This window comes from Pleuronectes platessa, chromosome 21, assembly GCF_947347685.1.
Source record: "Pleuronectes platessa chromosome 21, fPlePla1.1, whole genome shotgun sequence".
Classification (NCBI taxonomy): domain Eukaryota; kingdom Metazoa; phylum Chordata; class Actinopteri; order Pleuronectiformes; family Pleuronectidae; genus Pleuronectes; species Pleuronectes platessa.
In genome coordinates, this window is record NC_070646.1 from 12,334,412 (window position 1) to 12,348,465 (window position 14,054).

A 14,054-nucleotide genomic window follows, 5' to 3' on the forward strand; every position below is an offset into this window, starting at 1 on the left:
TCCAGGCTCCAGTGGCGCAATCGGTCAGCGCGCAGTACTTATAAGACAGTGACCTGCAGAGCAATGCTGAGGTTGTGAGTTCGACTCTCACCTGGAGCAGAATGGTTTTACCTTGGTGGTTGGTGGGAGAAGTGACTGTTCACAAGACACAACTAGTGAAGAGTTCAGTCCTTCAGGTTTAGTCAGTGACTACCTTGACATTTTGTGTGTGTGTGATCCTGCACTGCCTGCTGTCGTTGTTGTTCCAGATGACCGTGCTGAGGACAGAGAGCTGGTTTAGAATCTCCATCATCTACATGCTCAGTGGCATCACTGGAAACTTGGCCTCAGCCATCTTCCTGCCTTACAGAGCAGAGGTGCAGTGTCACCATCAAAACAAAACTGTACGAGCTACACAACCACATTAAAGTAAGTAATAAAGCAACACTTTAGTGTAAAGATAATTCTACTTACTAAGTGTCAGGAATATAAAAAAATATAAATCGAGAGGCAACTTAGGGCAGTGTGAGAATATGTTCTGTAAATGGATTGCACATGAACCATTGATATTGCACAGTGAAGAGTGTAGTCCATGATGGGTGCATGTAGTTCTACTGGAAGGAGATCTGGTTGTACAGTCTTACAGCTGCAGGAAGGAACGACGAGCGGTACCTCTCCCCAGTGGTGAGGGTGGGACTACTTGCCACCAAAGACTCATTACGGTCTAAAGAAGAGCGTCACGAACAGGATTCGAACCTGTGCGGGGAAACCCCATTGGATTTCGAGTCCAACGCCTTAACCTCTCGGCCACCGTGACATGTTGACATGCAATTAATATACACATATTAGTGAAGACAGTTATGATGGGCAGAGAAAGTATATGAACTGATTGCAGAGGTACATTGTATTAAAGTATTCGACTCATTTGGGATTACCAGTTATACAGTGACACAGACACAAGGAGGTCTGAACAGTGACTGTGTATCACATATTTATGGCTATTTAGTGTAAAGAAAACATATCGTTAAAATCGAAAGTAAGAGAACCTAAACAAAACAAGTCAGTGCATTAGTTTGGCCTCGATACATTACATTTCATTTTCGCCACTTGAAAAGACTCCAGTGGTGCAATCGGTCAGCGCGAGGTGCTTATAAGACAGTGACCTGCAGAGCTATGCCGAGGTTGTAAGTTCGATCCTCACCTGGAGCAGCACTGTTTGTGGAGAAGGGACTGTTCACAAGAATCACATCTATGAACTAGCCTACAACAACCTTGGTCAGATGTTGGTTTAAACTACTGGTGTCAAACTATAACAGCAACTTTTCACTAACTGCACAACCTACTTCCTGTTTGATACCTTGTGTTGCTTTGGAAGAGGATATTTTTACGCAGAGGCCCCTGGCTGTAGAAGTTATCCCCAGTTGCTTCGATTGAATTGGATTTGGCTGCAACTCCTGCAATTTACTAATCAAATGTCTATGTTAGTTAATACCAGTAATATTTCTGCTTTGACATTTCAGTGTAGAATCTTCACAACAGGCATCTTGAAGGTTTTACATGTCAATCTCTTGTAGACCAGGATAACGTCCTTCATAGCAAACAGATGTAACTGGGTGGAAAAAAAATTGATTTTTGTTCTTGACTTTCCAGGCTCCAGTGGCGCAATCGGTCAGCGCGCAGTACTTATAAGACAGTGACCTGCAGAGCAATGCTGAGGTTGTGAGTTCGACTCTCACCTGGAGCAGAATGGTTTTACCTTGGTGGTTGGTGGGAGAAGTGACTGTTCACAAGACACAACTAGTGAAGAGTTCAGGTTTAGTCAGTGACTACCTTGACATTTTGTGTGTGTGTGATCCTGCACTGCCTGCTGTCGTTGTTGTTCCAGATGACCGTGCTGAGGACAGAGAGCTGGTTGAGAATCTCCATCATCTACATGCTCAGTGGCATCACTGGAAACTTGGCCTCAGCCATCTTCCTGCCTTACAGAGCAGAGGTGCAGTGTCACCATCAAAACAAAACTGTACGAGCTACACAACCACATTAAAGTAAGTAATAAAGCAACACTTTAGTGTAAAGATAATTCTACTTACTAAGTGTCAGGAATATAATAAATATAAAAAAATATAAATCGAGAGGCAACTTACGGCAGTGTGAGAATATGTTCTGTAAATAGATTGCACATGAACCATTGATATTGCACAGTGAAGAGTGTAGTCCATGATGGGTGCATGTAGTTCTACTGGAAGGAGATCTGGTTGTACAGTATTACAGCTGCAGGAAGGAACAACGAGCGGTACCTCTGCCCAGTGGTGAGGGTGGGACTACTTGCCACCAAAGACTCAATACGGTCTAAAGAAGAGCGTCACGAACAGGATTCGAACCTGTGCGGGGAAACCCCATTGGATTTCGAGTCCAACGCCTTAACCTCTCGGCCACCGTGACATGTTGACATGTAATTAATACACACATATTAGTGAAGACAGTTATGATGGGCAGAGAAAGTATATGAACTGATTGCAGAGGTACATTGTATTAAAGTATTCGACTCATTTGGGATTACCAGTTATACAGTGCCACAGACACAAGGAGGTCTGAACAGTGACTGTGTATCACATATTTATGGCTATTTAGTGTAAAGAAAACATATCGTTAAAATCGAAAGTAAGAGAACCTAAACAAAACAAGTCAGTGCATTAGTTTGGCCTCGATACATTACATTTCATTTTCGCCACTTGAAAAGACTCCAGTGGTGCAATCGGTCAGCGCGAGGTGCTTATAAGACAGTGACCTGCAGAGCTATGCCGAGGTTGTAAGTTCGATCCTCACCTGGAGCAGCACTGTTTGTGGAGAAGGGACTGTTCGCAAGAATCACATCTATGAACTAGCCTACAACAACCTTGGTCAGATGTTGGTTTAAACTACTGGTGTCAAACTATAACAGCAACTTTTCACTAACTGCACAACCTACTTCCTGTTTGATACCTTGTGTTGCTTTGGAAGAGGATATTTTTACGCAGAGGCCCCTGGCTGTAGAAGTTATCCCCAGTTGCTTCGATTGAATTGGATTTGGCTGCAACTCCTGCAATTTACTAATCAAATGTCTATGTTAGTTAATACCAGTAATATTTCTGCTTTGACATTTCAGTGTAGAATCTTCACAACAGGCATCTTGAAGGTTTTACATGTCAATCTCTTGTAGACCAGGATAACGTCCTTCATAGCAAACAGATGTAACTGGGTGGAAAAAAAATTGATTTTTGTTCTTGACTTTCCAGGCCCCAGTGGCGCAATCGGTCAGCGCGCAGTACTTATAAGACAGTGACCTGCAGAGCGATGCTGAGGTTGGGAGTTCGACTCTCACCTGGAGCAGAATGCTTTTACCTTGGTGGTTGGTGGGAGAAGTGACTGTTCACAAGACACAACTAGTGAAGAGTTCAGGTTTAGTCAGTGACTACCTTGACATTTTGTGTGTGTGTGATCCTGCACTGCCTGCTGTCGTTGTTGTTCCAGATGACCGTGCTGAGGACAGAGAGCTGGTTTAGAATCTCCATCATCTACATGCTCAGTGGCATCACTGGAAACTTGGCCTCAGCCATCTTCCTGCCTTACAGAGCAGAGGTGCAGTGTCACCATCAAAACAAAACTGTACGAGCTACACAACCACATTAAAGTAAGTAATAAAGCAACACTTTAGTGTAAAGATAGTTCTACTTACTAAGTGTCAGGAATATAATAAATATAAAAAAATATAAATCGAGAGGCAACTTACGGCAGTGTGAGAATATGTTCTGTAAATGGATTGCACATGAACCATTGATATTGCACAGTGAAGAGTGTAGTCCATGATGGGTGCATGTAGTTCTACTGGAAGGAGATCTGGTTGTAGAGTCTTACAGCTGCAGGAAGGAACGACGAGCGGTACCTCTGCCCAGTGGTGAGGGTGGGACTACTTGCCACCAAAGACTCAATACGGTCTAAAGAAGAGCGTCACGAACAGGATTCGAACCTGTGCGGGGAAACCCCATTGGATTTCGAGTCCAACGCCTTAACCTCTCGGCCACCGTGACATGTTGACATGTAATTAATACACACATATTAGTGAAGACAGTTATGATGGGCAGAGAAAGTATATGAACTGATTGCAGAGGTACATTGTATTAAAGTATTCGACTCATTTGGGATTACCAGTTATACAGTGCCACAGACACAAGGAGGTCTGAACAGTGACTGTGTATCACATATTTATGGCTATTTAATGTAAAGAAAACATATCGTTAAAATCGAAAGTAAGAGAACCTAAACAAAACAAGTCAGTGCATTAGTTTGGCCTCGATACATTACATTTCATTTTCGCCACTTGAAAAGACTCCAGTGGTGCAATCGGTCAGCGCGAGGTGCTTATAAGACAGTGACCTGCAGAGCTATGCCGAGGTTGTAAGTTCGATCCTCACCTGGAGCAGCACTGTTTGTGGAGAAGGGACTGTTCGCAAGAATCACATCTATGAACTAGCCTACAACAACCTTGGTCAGATGTTGGTTTAAACTACTGGTGTCAAACTATAACAGCATCTTTTCACTAACTGCACAACCTACTTCCTGTTTGATACCTTGTGTTGGTTTGGAAGAGGATATTTTTACGCAGAGGCCCCTGGCTGTAGAAGTTATCCCCAGTTGCTTCGATTGAATTGGATTTGGCTGCAACTCCTGCAATTTACTAATCAAATGTCTATGTTAGTTAATACCAGTAATATTTCTGCTTTGACATTTCAGTGTAGAATCTTCACAACAGGCATCTTGAAGGTTTTACATGTCAATCTCTTGTAGACCAGGATAACGTCCTTCATAGCAAACAGATGTAACTGGGTGGAAAAAAAATTGATTTTTGTTCTTGACTTTCCAGGCTCCAGTGGCGCAATCGGTCAGCGCGCAGTACTTATAAGACAGTGACCTGCAGAGCAATGCTGAGGTTGTGAGTTCGACTCTCACCTGGAGCAGAATTGTTTTACCTTGGTGGTTGGTGGGAGAAGTGACTGTTCACAAGACACAACTAGTGAAGAGTTCAGGTTTAGTCAGTGACTACCTTGACATTTTGTGTGTGTGTGATCCTGCACTGCCTGCTGTCGTTGTTGTTCCAGATGACCGTGCTGAGGACAGAGAGCTGGTTGAGAATCTCCATCATCTACATGCTCAGTGGCATCACTGGAAACTTGGCCTCAGCCATCTTCCTGCCTTACAGAGCAGAGGTGCAGTGTCACCATCAAAACAAAACTGTACGAGCTACACAACCACATTAAAGTAAGTAATAAAGCAACACTTTAGTGTAAAGATAATTCTACTTACTAAGTGTCAGGAATATAATAAATATAAAAAAATATAAATCGAGAGGCAACTTAGGGCAGTGTGAGAATATGTTCTGTAAATGGATTGCACATGAACCATTGATATTGCACAGTGAAGAGTGTAGTCCATGATGGGTGCATGTAGTTCTACTGGAAGGAGATCTGGTTGTACAGTCTTACAGCTGCAGGAAGGAACGACGAGCGGTACCTCTCCCCAGTGGTGAGGGTGGGACTACTTGCCACCAAAGACTCATTACGGTCTAAAGAAGAGCGTCACGAACAGGATTCGAACCTGTGCGGGGAAACCCCATTGGATTTCGAGTCCAACGCCTTAACCTCTCGGCCACCGTGACATGTTGACATGCAATTAATATACACATATTAGTGAAGACAGTTATGATGGGCAGAGAAAGTATATGAACTGATTGCAGAGGTACATTGTATTAAAGTATTCGACTCATTTGGGATTACCAGTTATACAGTGCCACAGACACAAGGAGGTCTGAACAGTGACTGTGTATCACATATTTATGGCTATTTAGTGTAAAGAAAACATATCGTTAAAATCGAAAGTAAGAGAACCTAAACAAAACAAGTCAGTGCATTAGTTTGGCCTCGATACATTACATTTCATTTTCGCCACTTGAAAAGACTCCAGTGGTGCAATCGGTCAGCGCGAGGTGCTTATAAGACAGTGACCTGCAGAGCTATGCCGAGGTTGTAAGTTCGATCCTCACCTGGAGCAGCACTGTTTGTGGAGAAGGGACTGTTCGCAAGAATCACATCTATGAACTAGCCTACAACAACCTTGGTCAGATGTTGGTTTAAACTACTGGTGTCAAACTATAAAAGCAACTTTTCACTAACTGCACAGCCTACTTCCTGTTTGATACCTTGTGTTGCTTTGGAAGAGGATATTTTTACGCAGAGGCCCCTGGCTGTAGAAGTTATCCCCAGTTGCTTCGATTGAATTGGATTTGGCTGCAACTCCTGCAATTTACTAATCAAATGTCTATGTTAGTTAATACCAGTAATATTTCTGCTTTGACATTTCAGTGTAGAATCTTCACAACAGGCATCTTGAAGGTTTTACATGTCAATCTCTTGTAGACCAGGATAACGTCCTTCATAGCAAACAGATGTAACTGGGTGGAAAAAAAATTGATTTTTGTTCTTGACTTTCCAGGCTCCAGTGGCGCAATCGGTCAGCGCGCAGTACTTATAAGACAGTGACCTGCAGAGCAATGCTGAGGTTGTGAGTTCGACTCTCACCTGGAGCAGAATGGTTTTACCTTGGTGGTTGGTGGGAGAAGTGACTGTTCACAAGACACAACTAGTGAAGAGTTCAGTCCTTCAGGTTTAGTCAGTGACTACCTTGACATTTTGTGTGTGTGTGATCCTGCACTGCCTGCTGTCGTTGTTGTTCCAGATGACCGTGCTGAGGACAGAGAGCTGGTTTAGAATCTCCATCATCTACATGCTCAGTGGCATCACTGGAAACTTGGCCTCAGCCATCTTCCTGCCTTACAGAGCAGAGGTGCAGTGTCACCATCAAAACAAAACTGTACGAGCTACACAACCACATTAAAGTAAGTAATAAAGCAACACTTTAGTGTAAAGATAATTCTACTTACTAAGTGTCAGGAATATAAAAAAATATAAATCGAGAGGCAACTTAGGGCAGTGTGAGAATATGTTCTGTAAATGGATTGCACATGAACCATTGATATTGCACAGTGAAGAGTGTAGTCCATGATGGGTGCATGTAGTTCTACTGGAAGGAGATCTGGTTGTACAGTCTTACAGCTGCAGGAAGGAACGACGAGCGGTACCTCTCCCCAGTGGTGAGGGTGGGACTACTTGCCACCAAAGACTCATTACGGTCTAAAGAAGAGCGTCACGAACAGGATTCGAACCTGTGCGGGGAAACCCCATTGGATTTCGAGTCCAACGCCTTACCCTCTCGGCCACCGTGACATGTTGACATGCAATTAATATACACATATTAGTGAAGACAGTTATGATGGGCAGAGAAAGTATATGAACTGATTGCAGAGGTACATTGTATTAAAGTATTCGACTCATTTGGGATTACCAGTTATACAGTGACACAGACACAAGGAGGTCTGAACAGTGACTGTGTATCACATATTTATGGCTATTTAGTGTAAAGAAAACATATCGTTAAAATCGAAAGTAAGAGAACCTAAACAAAACAAGTCAGTGCATTAGTTTGGCCTCGATACATTACATTTCATTTTCGCCACTTGAAAAGACTCCAGTGGTGCAATCGGTCAGCGCGAGGTGCTTATAAGACAGTGACCTGCAGAGCTATGCCGAGGTTGTAAGTTCGATCCTCACCTGGAGCAGCACTGTTTGTGGAGAAGGGACTGTTCACAAGAATCACATCTATGAACTAGCCTACAACAACCTTGGTCAGATGTTGGTTTAAACTACTGGTGTCAAACTATAACAGCAACTTTTCACTAACTGCACAACCTACTTCCTGTTTGATACCTTGTGTTGCTTTGGAAGAGGATATTTTTACGCAGAGGCCCCTGGCTGTAGAAGTTATCCCCAGTTGCTTCGATTGAATTGGATTTGGCTGCAACTCCTGCAATTTACTAATCAAATGTCTATGTTAGTTAATACCAGTAATATTTCTGCTTTGACATTTCAGTGTAGAATCTTCACAACAGGCATCTTGAAGGTTTTACATGTCAATCTCTTGTAGACCAGGATAACGTCCTTCATAGCAAACAGATGTAACTGGGTGGAAAAAAAATTGATTTTTGTTCTTGACTTTCCAGGCTCCAGTGGCGCAATCGGTCAGCGCGCAGTACTTATAAGACAGTGACCTGCAGAGCAATGCTGAGGTTGTGAGTTCGACTCTCACCTGGAGCAGAATGGTTTTACCTTGGTGGTTGGTGGGAGAAGTGACTGTTCACAAGACACAACTAGTGAAGAGTTCAGGTTTAGTCAGTGACTACCTTGACATTTTGTGTGTGTGTGATCCTGCACTGCCTGCTGTCGTTGTTGTTCCAGATGACCGTGCTGAGGACAGAGAGCTGGTTGAGAATCTCCATCATCTACATGCTCAGTGGCATCACTGGAAACTTGGCCTCAGCCATCTTCCTGCCTTACAGAGCAGAGGTGCAGTGTCACCATCAAAACAAAACTGTACGAGCTACACAACCACATTAAAGTAAGTAATAAAGCAACACTTTAGTGTAAAGATAATTCTACTTACTAAGTGTCAGGAATATAATAAATATAAAAAAATATAAATCGAGAGGCAACTTACGGCAGTGTGAGAATATGTTCTGTAAATAGATTGCACATGAACCATTGATATTGCACAGTGAAGAGTGTAGTCCATGATGGGTGCATGTAGTTCTACTGGAAGGAGATCTGGTTGTACAGTATTACAGCTGCAGGAAGGAACAACGAGCGGTACCTCTGCCCAGTGGTGAGGGTGGGACTACTTGCCACCAAAGACTCAATACGGTCTAAAGAAGAGCGTCACGAACAGGATTCGAACCTGTGCGGGGAAACCCCATTGGATTTCGAGTCCAACGCCTTAACCTCTCGGCCACCGTGACATGTTGACATGTAATTAATACACACATATTAGTGAAGACAGTTATGATGGGCAGAGAAAGTATATGAACTGATTGCAGAGGTACATTGTATTAAAGTATTCGACTCATTTGGGATTACCAGTTATACAGTGCCACAGACACAAGGAGGTCTGAACAGTGACTGTGTATCACATATTTATGGCTATTTAGTGTAAAGAAAACATATCGTTAAAATCGAAAGTAAGAGAACCTAAACAAAACAAGTCAGTGCATTAGTTTGGCCTCGATACATTACATTTCATTTTCGCCACTTGAAAAGACTCCAGTGGTGCAATCGGTCAGCGCGAGGTGCTTATAAGACAGTGACCTGCAGAGCTATGCCGAGGTTGTAAGTTCGATCCTCACCTGGAGCAGCACTGTTTGTGGAGAAGGGACTGTTCGCAAGAATCACATCTATGAACTAGCCTACAACAACCTTGGTCAGATGTTGGTTTAAACTACTGGTGTCAAACTATAACAGCAACTTTTCACTAACTGCACAACCTACTTCCTGTTTGATACCTTGTGTTGCTTTGGAAGAGGATATTTTTACGCAGAGGCCCCTGGCTGTAGAAGTTATCCCCAGTTGCTTCGATTGAATTGGATTTGGCTGCAACTCCTGCAATTTACTAATCAAATGTCTATGTTAGTTAATACCAGTAATATTTCTGCTTTGACATTTCAGTGTAGAATCTTCACAACAGGCATCTTGAAGGTTTTACATGTCAATCTCTTGTAGACCAGGATAACGTCCTTCATAGCAAACAGATGTAACTGGGTGGAAAAAAAATTGATTTTTGTTCTTGACTTTCCAGGCCCCAGTGGCGCAATCGGTCAGCGCGCAGTACTTATAAGACAGTGACCTGCAGAGCGATGCTGAGGTTGGGAGTTCGACTCTCACCTGGAGCAGAATGGTTTTACCTTGGTGGTTGGTGGGAGAAGTGACTGTTCACAAGACACAACTAGTGAAGAGTTCAGGTTTAGTCAGTGACTACCTTGACATTTTGTGTGTGTGTGATCCTGCACTGCCTGCTGTCGTTGTTGTTCCAGATGACCGTGCTGAGGACAGAGAGCTGGTTTAGAATCTCCATCATCTACATGCTCAGTGGCATCACTGGAAACTTGGCCTCAGCCATCTTCCTGCCTTACAGAGCAGAGGTGCAGTGTCACCATCAAAACAAAACTGTACGAGCTACACAACCACATTAAAGTAAGTAATAAAGCAACACTTTAGTGTAAAGATAATTCTACTTACTAAGTGTCAGGAATATAATAAATATAAAAAAATATAAATCGAGAGGCAACTTAGGGCAGTGTGAGAATATGTTCTGTAAATGGATTGCACATGAACCATTGATATTGCACAGTGAAGAGTGTAGTCCATGATGGGTGCATGTAGTTCTACTGGAAGGAGATCTGGTTGTAGAGTCTTACAGCTGCAGGAAGGAACGACGAGCGGTACCTCTCCCCAGTGGTGAGGGTGGGACTACTTGCCACCAAAGACTCATTACGGTCTAAAGAAGAGCGTCACGAACAGGATTCGAACCTGTGCGGGGAAACCCCATTGGATTTCGAGTCCAACGCCTTAACCTCTCGGCCACCGTGACATGTTGACATGCAATTAATATACACATATTAGTGAAGACAGTTATGATGGGCAGAGAAAGTATATGAACTGATTGCAGAGGTACATTGTATTAAAGTATTCGACTCATTTGGGATTACCAGTTATACAGTGACACAGACACAAGGAGGTCTGAACAGTGACTGTGTATCACATATTTATGGCTATTTAGTGTAAAGAAAACATATCGTTAAAATCGAAAGTAAGAGAACCTAAACAAAACAAGTCAGTGCATTAGTTTGGCCTCGATACATTACATTTCATTTTCGCCACTTGAAAAGACTCCAGTGGTGCAATCGGTCAGCGCGAGGTGCTTATAAGACAGTGACCTGCAGAGCTATGCCGAGGTTGTAAGTGCGATCCTCACCTGGAGCAGCACTGTTTGTGGAGAAGGGACTGTTCACAAGAATCACATCTATGAACTAGCCTACAACAACCTTGGTCAGATGTTGGTTTAAACTACTGGTGTCAAACTATAACAGCAACTTTTCACTAACTGCACAACCTACTTCCTGTTTGATACCTTGTGTTGGTTTGGAAGAGGATATTTTTACGCAGAGGCCCCTGGCTGTAGAATTTATCCCCAGTTGCTTCGATTGAATTGGATTTGGCTGCAACTCCTGCAATTTACTAATCAAATGTCTATGTTAGTTAATACCAGTAATATTTCTGCTTTGACATTTCAGTGTAGAATCTTCACAACAGGCATCTTGAAGGTTTTACATGTCAATCTCTTGTAGACCAGGATAACGTCCTTCATAGCAAACAGATGTAACTGGGTGGAAAAAAAATTGATTTTTGTTCTTGACTTTCCAGGCTCCAGTGGCGCAATCGGTCAGCGCGCAGTACTTATAATACAGTGACCTACAGAGCAATGCTGAGGTTGTGAGTTCGACTCTCACCTGGAGCAGAATGGTTTTACCTTGGTGGTTGGTGGGAGAAGTGACTGTTCACAAGACACAACTAGTGAAGAGTTCAGTCCTTCAGGTTTAGTCAGTGACTACCTTGACATTTTGTGTGTGTGTGATCCTGCACTGCCTGCTGTCGTTGTTGTTCCAGATGACCGTGCTGAGGACAGAGAGCTGGTTGAGAATCTCCATCATCTACATGCTCAGTGGCATCACTGGAAACTTGGCCTCAGCCATCTTCCTGCCTTATAGAGCAGAGGTACATGGTCACAATCAAAACAAAACAGTACGAGCTACTGGTGTAAATTTAAATGGTAAACTACACTGGCACTCAGTAGCGGAGCCCCAACAGTCCCCTTAGGAAACCACATTAAAGTAAGTAATAAAGCAACACTAGTGTAAAGATAGTAATACTTACGGAAGAGTGTAGTCCATGATGGTTGCATGTAGTTTTACTGGGAGGTCTTACTGCTGCAGAAAGGAACGACCAGCGCTGTGATTGGGTCCTGGAGGGGCACCATGCTGTCCCAACACCTCCACTGAGTCAGGCAGGCGACTGAGTCAAGTCAGCAGTTGAAATGTAATCCAAAGGACCTACAACTTCCAAAGAAGGTTTCAACAGAGTCATTTAGTTCTAAAGTAATGCGTCACGAACAGGGTTCGAACCTGTGCGGGGAAACCCCATTGGATTTCGAGTCCAACGCCTTAACCTCTCGGCCACCGTGACATATCTGTATGTAATTAATATACAAATTTCTCTGCAGACAGTTATGATGGGCAGAGAAAGTATATGAACTGATTGCAGTGGTGCGGGATGATCGCACATCCATAAAACTGGATGTTAGTCTGTGGGTCTGTGGGTTCATTTACATCAGCCTCCAGACAACAAACTAACTGGATTGCTGGTATTACAAAAAGGTAAAGTATCACTCTGCACCTGCCCTGGTGAAAAGTTGCTGTATTTAACTAAACTACTGATGTTCATCTTCAAACTATAACAACTCTAACTTTTCACTAACTGCACAACCTACTTCCTGTTTGATACCTTGTGTTGGTATGGAAGAGGACAGTTTTACACAGAGTCCCCTGGCTGAAGAAGTGATCCCCAGTAGCTTCAATTGTATTGGATTTGGCTGCAACGCTGTTTACTGATGAAACTCCAAAAGTCTTTTGTGGACTCAAACACTTCACCCACCTTCCATCTGCATAGTGATGAGTAGAGTTAGTTATATTTTTCTGTGAACTATACCATTAATGCTTTGGAGACAAAGTATATTTATGTGAAACTAATCAAATGTCTATCTTAGTTAATACCAGTAATATTTCTGCTTTGAACAGTTTAGTGTAGATCTTCACGACAGGCCTCTTGAAGTTTGACATGTCAATCTCTTGTACACCAAGATAACGTCTTTCATAGCAGACAGGTGTAACTGGACGAAGAAAAATAGAATTCATATTTTGAACTTTCATGGCTCCAGTGGCGCAATCGGTCAGCACGCAGTACTTATAAGACAGTGACCTGCAGAGCAATGCTGAGATTGTGAGTTTGACCCTCACTTGGAGCAGAATGGTTTTACTTTGTTGGGTGGTGGGAGAAGTGACTGGTCACGAGACACAACTTCAATACTTCAGTTTCACTCAGTAACTACCTTTACCTTGTGTGTGTGTGTGATCCTGCACTGCCTGTTGTCGTTGTTGTTCCAGATGACCGTGCTGAGGACAGAGAGCTGGTTGAGAATCTCCATCTTCTAAATGCTCAGTGGCATCACTGGAAACTTGGCCTCAGCCATCTTCCTGCCTTATAGAGCAGAGGTACAGTGTCACCATCAAAACAAAACTGTACGAGCTACACAACCACATTAAAGTAAGTAATAAAGCAACACTTTAGTGTAAAGATAATTCTACTTACTAAGTGTAAGGAATATAATACATATAGAAAAATATAAATATAATTAAACTAATATATACAGTGTAGTGAGAGGCAACATACGGCAGTGTGAGAAAATGTTCTGTGAATGGATTGCACATGAGCCATTGATATTGCACAGTGAAGAGTGTAGTCCATGATGGGTGTATGTAGTTCTACTGGAAGGAGATCTGGTTGTACAGTCTGACAGCTGCCGGAAGGAACAACCAGCGGTGCCTCTGCCCAGTGCTGTGATTGTGTCCTGCAGGGGGTGGGACTACTTGTCCATCATCCTGTCCTGACACCTCCACTGGGTCCGGGAGTCAGCAGTTGAAGCAGATGAAATGCAATTCAAAGGAAGATTTCATAAGTTCTTCAGAAGAACATCACGAACAGGGTTCGAACCTGTGCGGGATTTCGAGTCCAACGCCTTGACCTCTCGGCCACCTTGACATATCTAGATATAATTAATATACAAATTTATCTGCAGAAAGTATTGATCGGCAGAGAAAGTATATGAACTGATTGCAGTGGTGCAGGATGATCGCACATCCATAAAAATGGATGTTAGTCTGTGGGTCTGTGGGTTCATTTACATCAGCCTCCAGACAACAAACTAACTGGGTTCCTGGTATTACAAAAATGTAAAGTATCACTCTGCACCTGCCCTGGTGAAAA

The 14,054-nt window shown here is 43.0% G+C and overlaps 14 non-coding genes across 14 annotated transcripts; 6 read left to right on the plus strand and 8 right to left on the minus strand.

Annotated features, from left to right (window-relative positions):
• The first annotated feature begins 5 nt into the window (after positions 1 to 5).
• Positions 6 to 99, plus strand: trnai-uau (transfer RNA isoleucine (anticodon UAU)). Its single transcript has 2 exons — positions 6 to 43; positions 64 to 99. It is a non-coding gene; the product is annotated as a tRNA-Ile (tRNA).
• A 615-nt stretch (positions 100 to 714) lies between these two features.
• On the minus strand, positions 715 to 796 carry trnas-cga (transfer RNA serine (anticodon CGA)). The gene has a single exon. It is a non-coding gene; the product is annotated as a tRNA-Ser (tRNA).
• Positions 797 to 1,629: 833 nt separating this feature from the next.
• On the plus strand, positions 1,630 to 1,723 carry trnai-uau (transfer RNA isoleucine (anticodon UAU)). The gene is made up of 2 exons: positions 1,630 to 1,667; positions 1,688 to 1,723. It is a non-coding gene; the product is annotated as a tRNA-Ile (tRNA).
• A 616-nt stretch (positions 1,724 to 2,339) lies between these two features.
• Positions 2,340 to 2,421, minus strand: trnas-cga (transfer RNA serine (anticodon CGA)). Its single transcript has one exon. It is a non-coding gene; the product is annotated as a tRNA-Ser (tRNA).
• Positions 2,422 to 3,964: 1,543 nt separating this feature from the next.
• Positions 3,965 to 4,046, minus strand: trnas-cga (transfer RNA serine (anticodon CGA)). Its single transcript has one exon. It is a non-coding gene; the product is annotated as a tRNA-Ser (tRNA).
• Positions 4,047 to 4,879: 833 nt separating this feature from the next.
• On the plus strand, positions 4,880 to 4,973 carry trnai-uau (transfer RNA isoleucine (anticodon UAU)). Its single transcript has 2 exons — positions 4,880 to 4,917; positions 4,938 to 4,973. It is a non-coding gene; the product is annotated as a tRNA-Ile (tRNA).
• Positions 4,974 to 5,589: 616 nt separating this feature from the next.
• Positions 5,590 to 5,671, minus strand: trnas-cga (transfer RNA serine (anticodon CGA)). The gene has a single exon. It is a non-coding gene; the product is annotated as a tRNA-Ser (tRNA).
• An 833-nt stretch (positions 5,672 to 6,504) lies between these two features.
• trnai-uau (transfer RNA isoleucine (anticodon UAU)) lies at positions 6,505 to 6,598 on the plus strand. The gene is made up of 2 exons: positions 6,505 to 6,542; positions 6,563 to 6,598. It is a non-coding gene; the product is annotated as a tRNA-Ile (tRNA).
• A 615-nt stretch (positions 6,599 to 7,213) lies between these two features.
• On the minus strand, positions 7,214 to 7,295 carry trnas-cga (transfer RNA serine (anticodon CGA)). Its single transcript has one exon. It is a non-coding gene; the product is annotated as a tRNA-Ser (tRNA).
• An 833-nt stretch (positions 7,296 to 8,128) lies between these two features.
• trnai-uau (transfer RNA isoleucine (anticodon UAU)) lies at positions 8,129 to 8,222 on the plus strand. The gene is made up of 2 exons: positions 8,129 to 8,166; positions 8,187 to 8,222. It is a non-coding gene; the product is annotated as a tRNA-Ile (tRNA).
• Positions 8,223 to 8,838: 616 nt separating this feature from the next.
• trnas-cga (transfer RNA serine (anticodon CGA)) lies at positions 8,839 to 8,920 on the minus strand. The gene has a single exon. It is a non-coding gene; the product is annotated as a tRNA-Ser (tRNA).
• A 1,543-nt stretch (positions 8,921 to 10,463) lies between these two features.
• trnas-cga (transfer RNA serine (anticodon CGA)) lies at positions 10,464 to 10,545 on the minus strand. Its single transcript has one exon. It is a non-coding gene; the product is annotated as a tRNA-Ser (tRNA).
• An 833-nt stretch (positions 10,546 to 11,378) lies between these two features.
• Positions 11,379 to 11,472, plus strand: trnai-uau (transfer RNA isoleucine (anticodon UAU)). The gene is made up of 2 exons: positions 11,379 to 11,416; positions 11,437 to 11,472. It is a non-coding gene; the product is annotated as a tRNA-Ile (tRNA).
• Positions 11,473 to 12,115: 643 nt separating this feature from the next.
• Positions 12,116 to 12,197, minus strand: trnas-cga (transfer RNA serine (anticodon CGA)). The gene has a single exon. It is a non-coding gene; the product is annotated as a tRNA-Ser (tRNA).
• Positions 12,198 to 14,054: the final 1,857 nt, after the last annotated feature.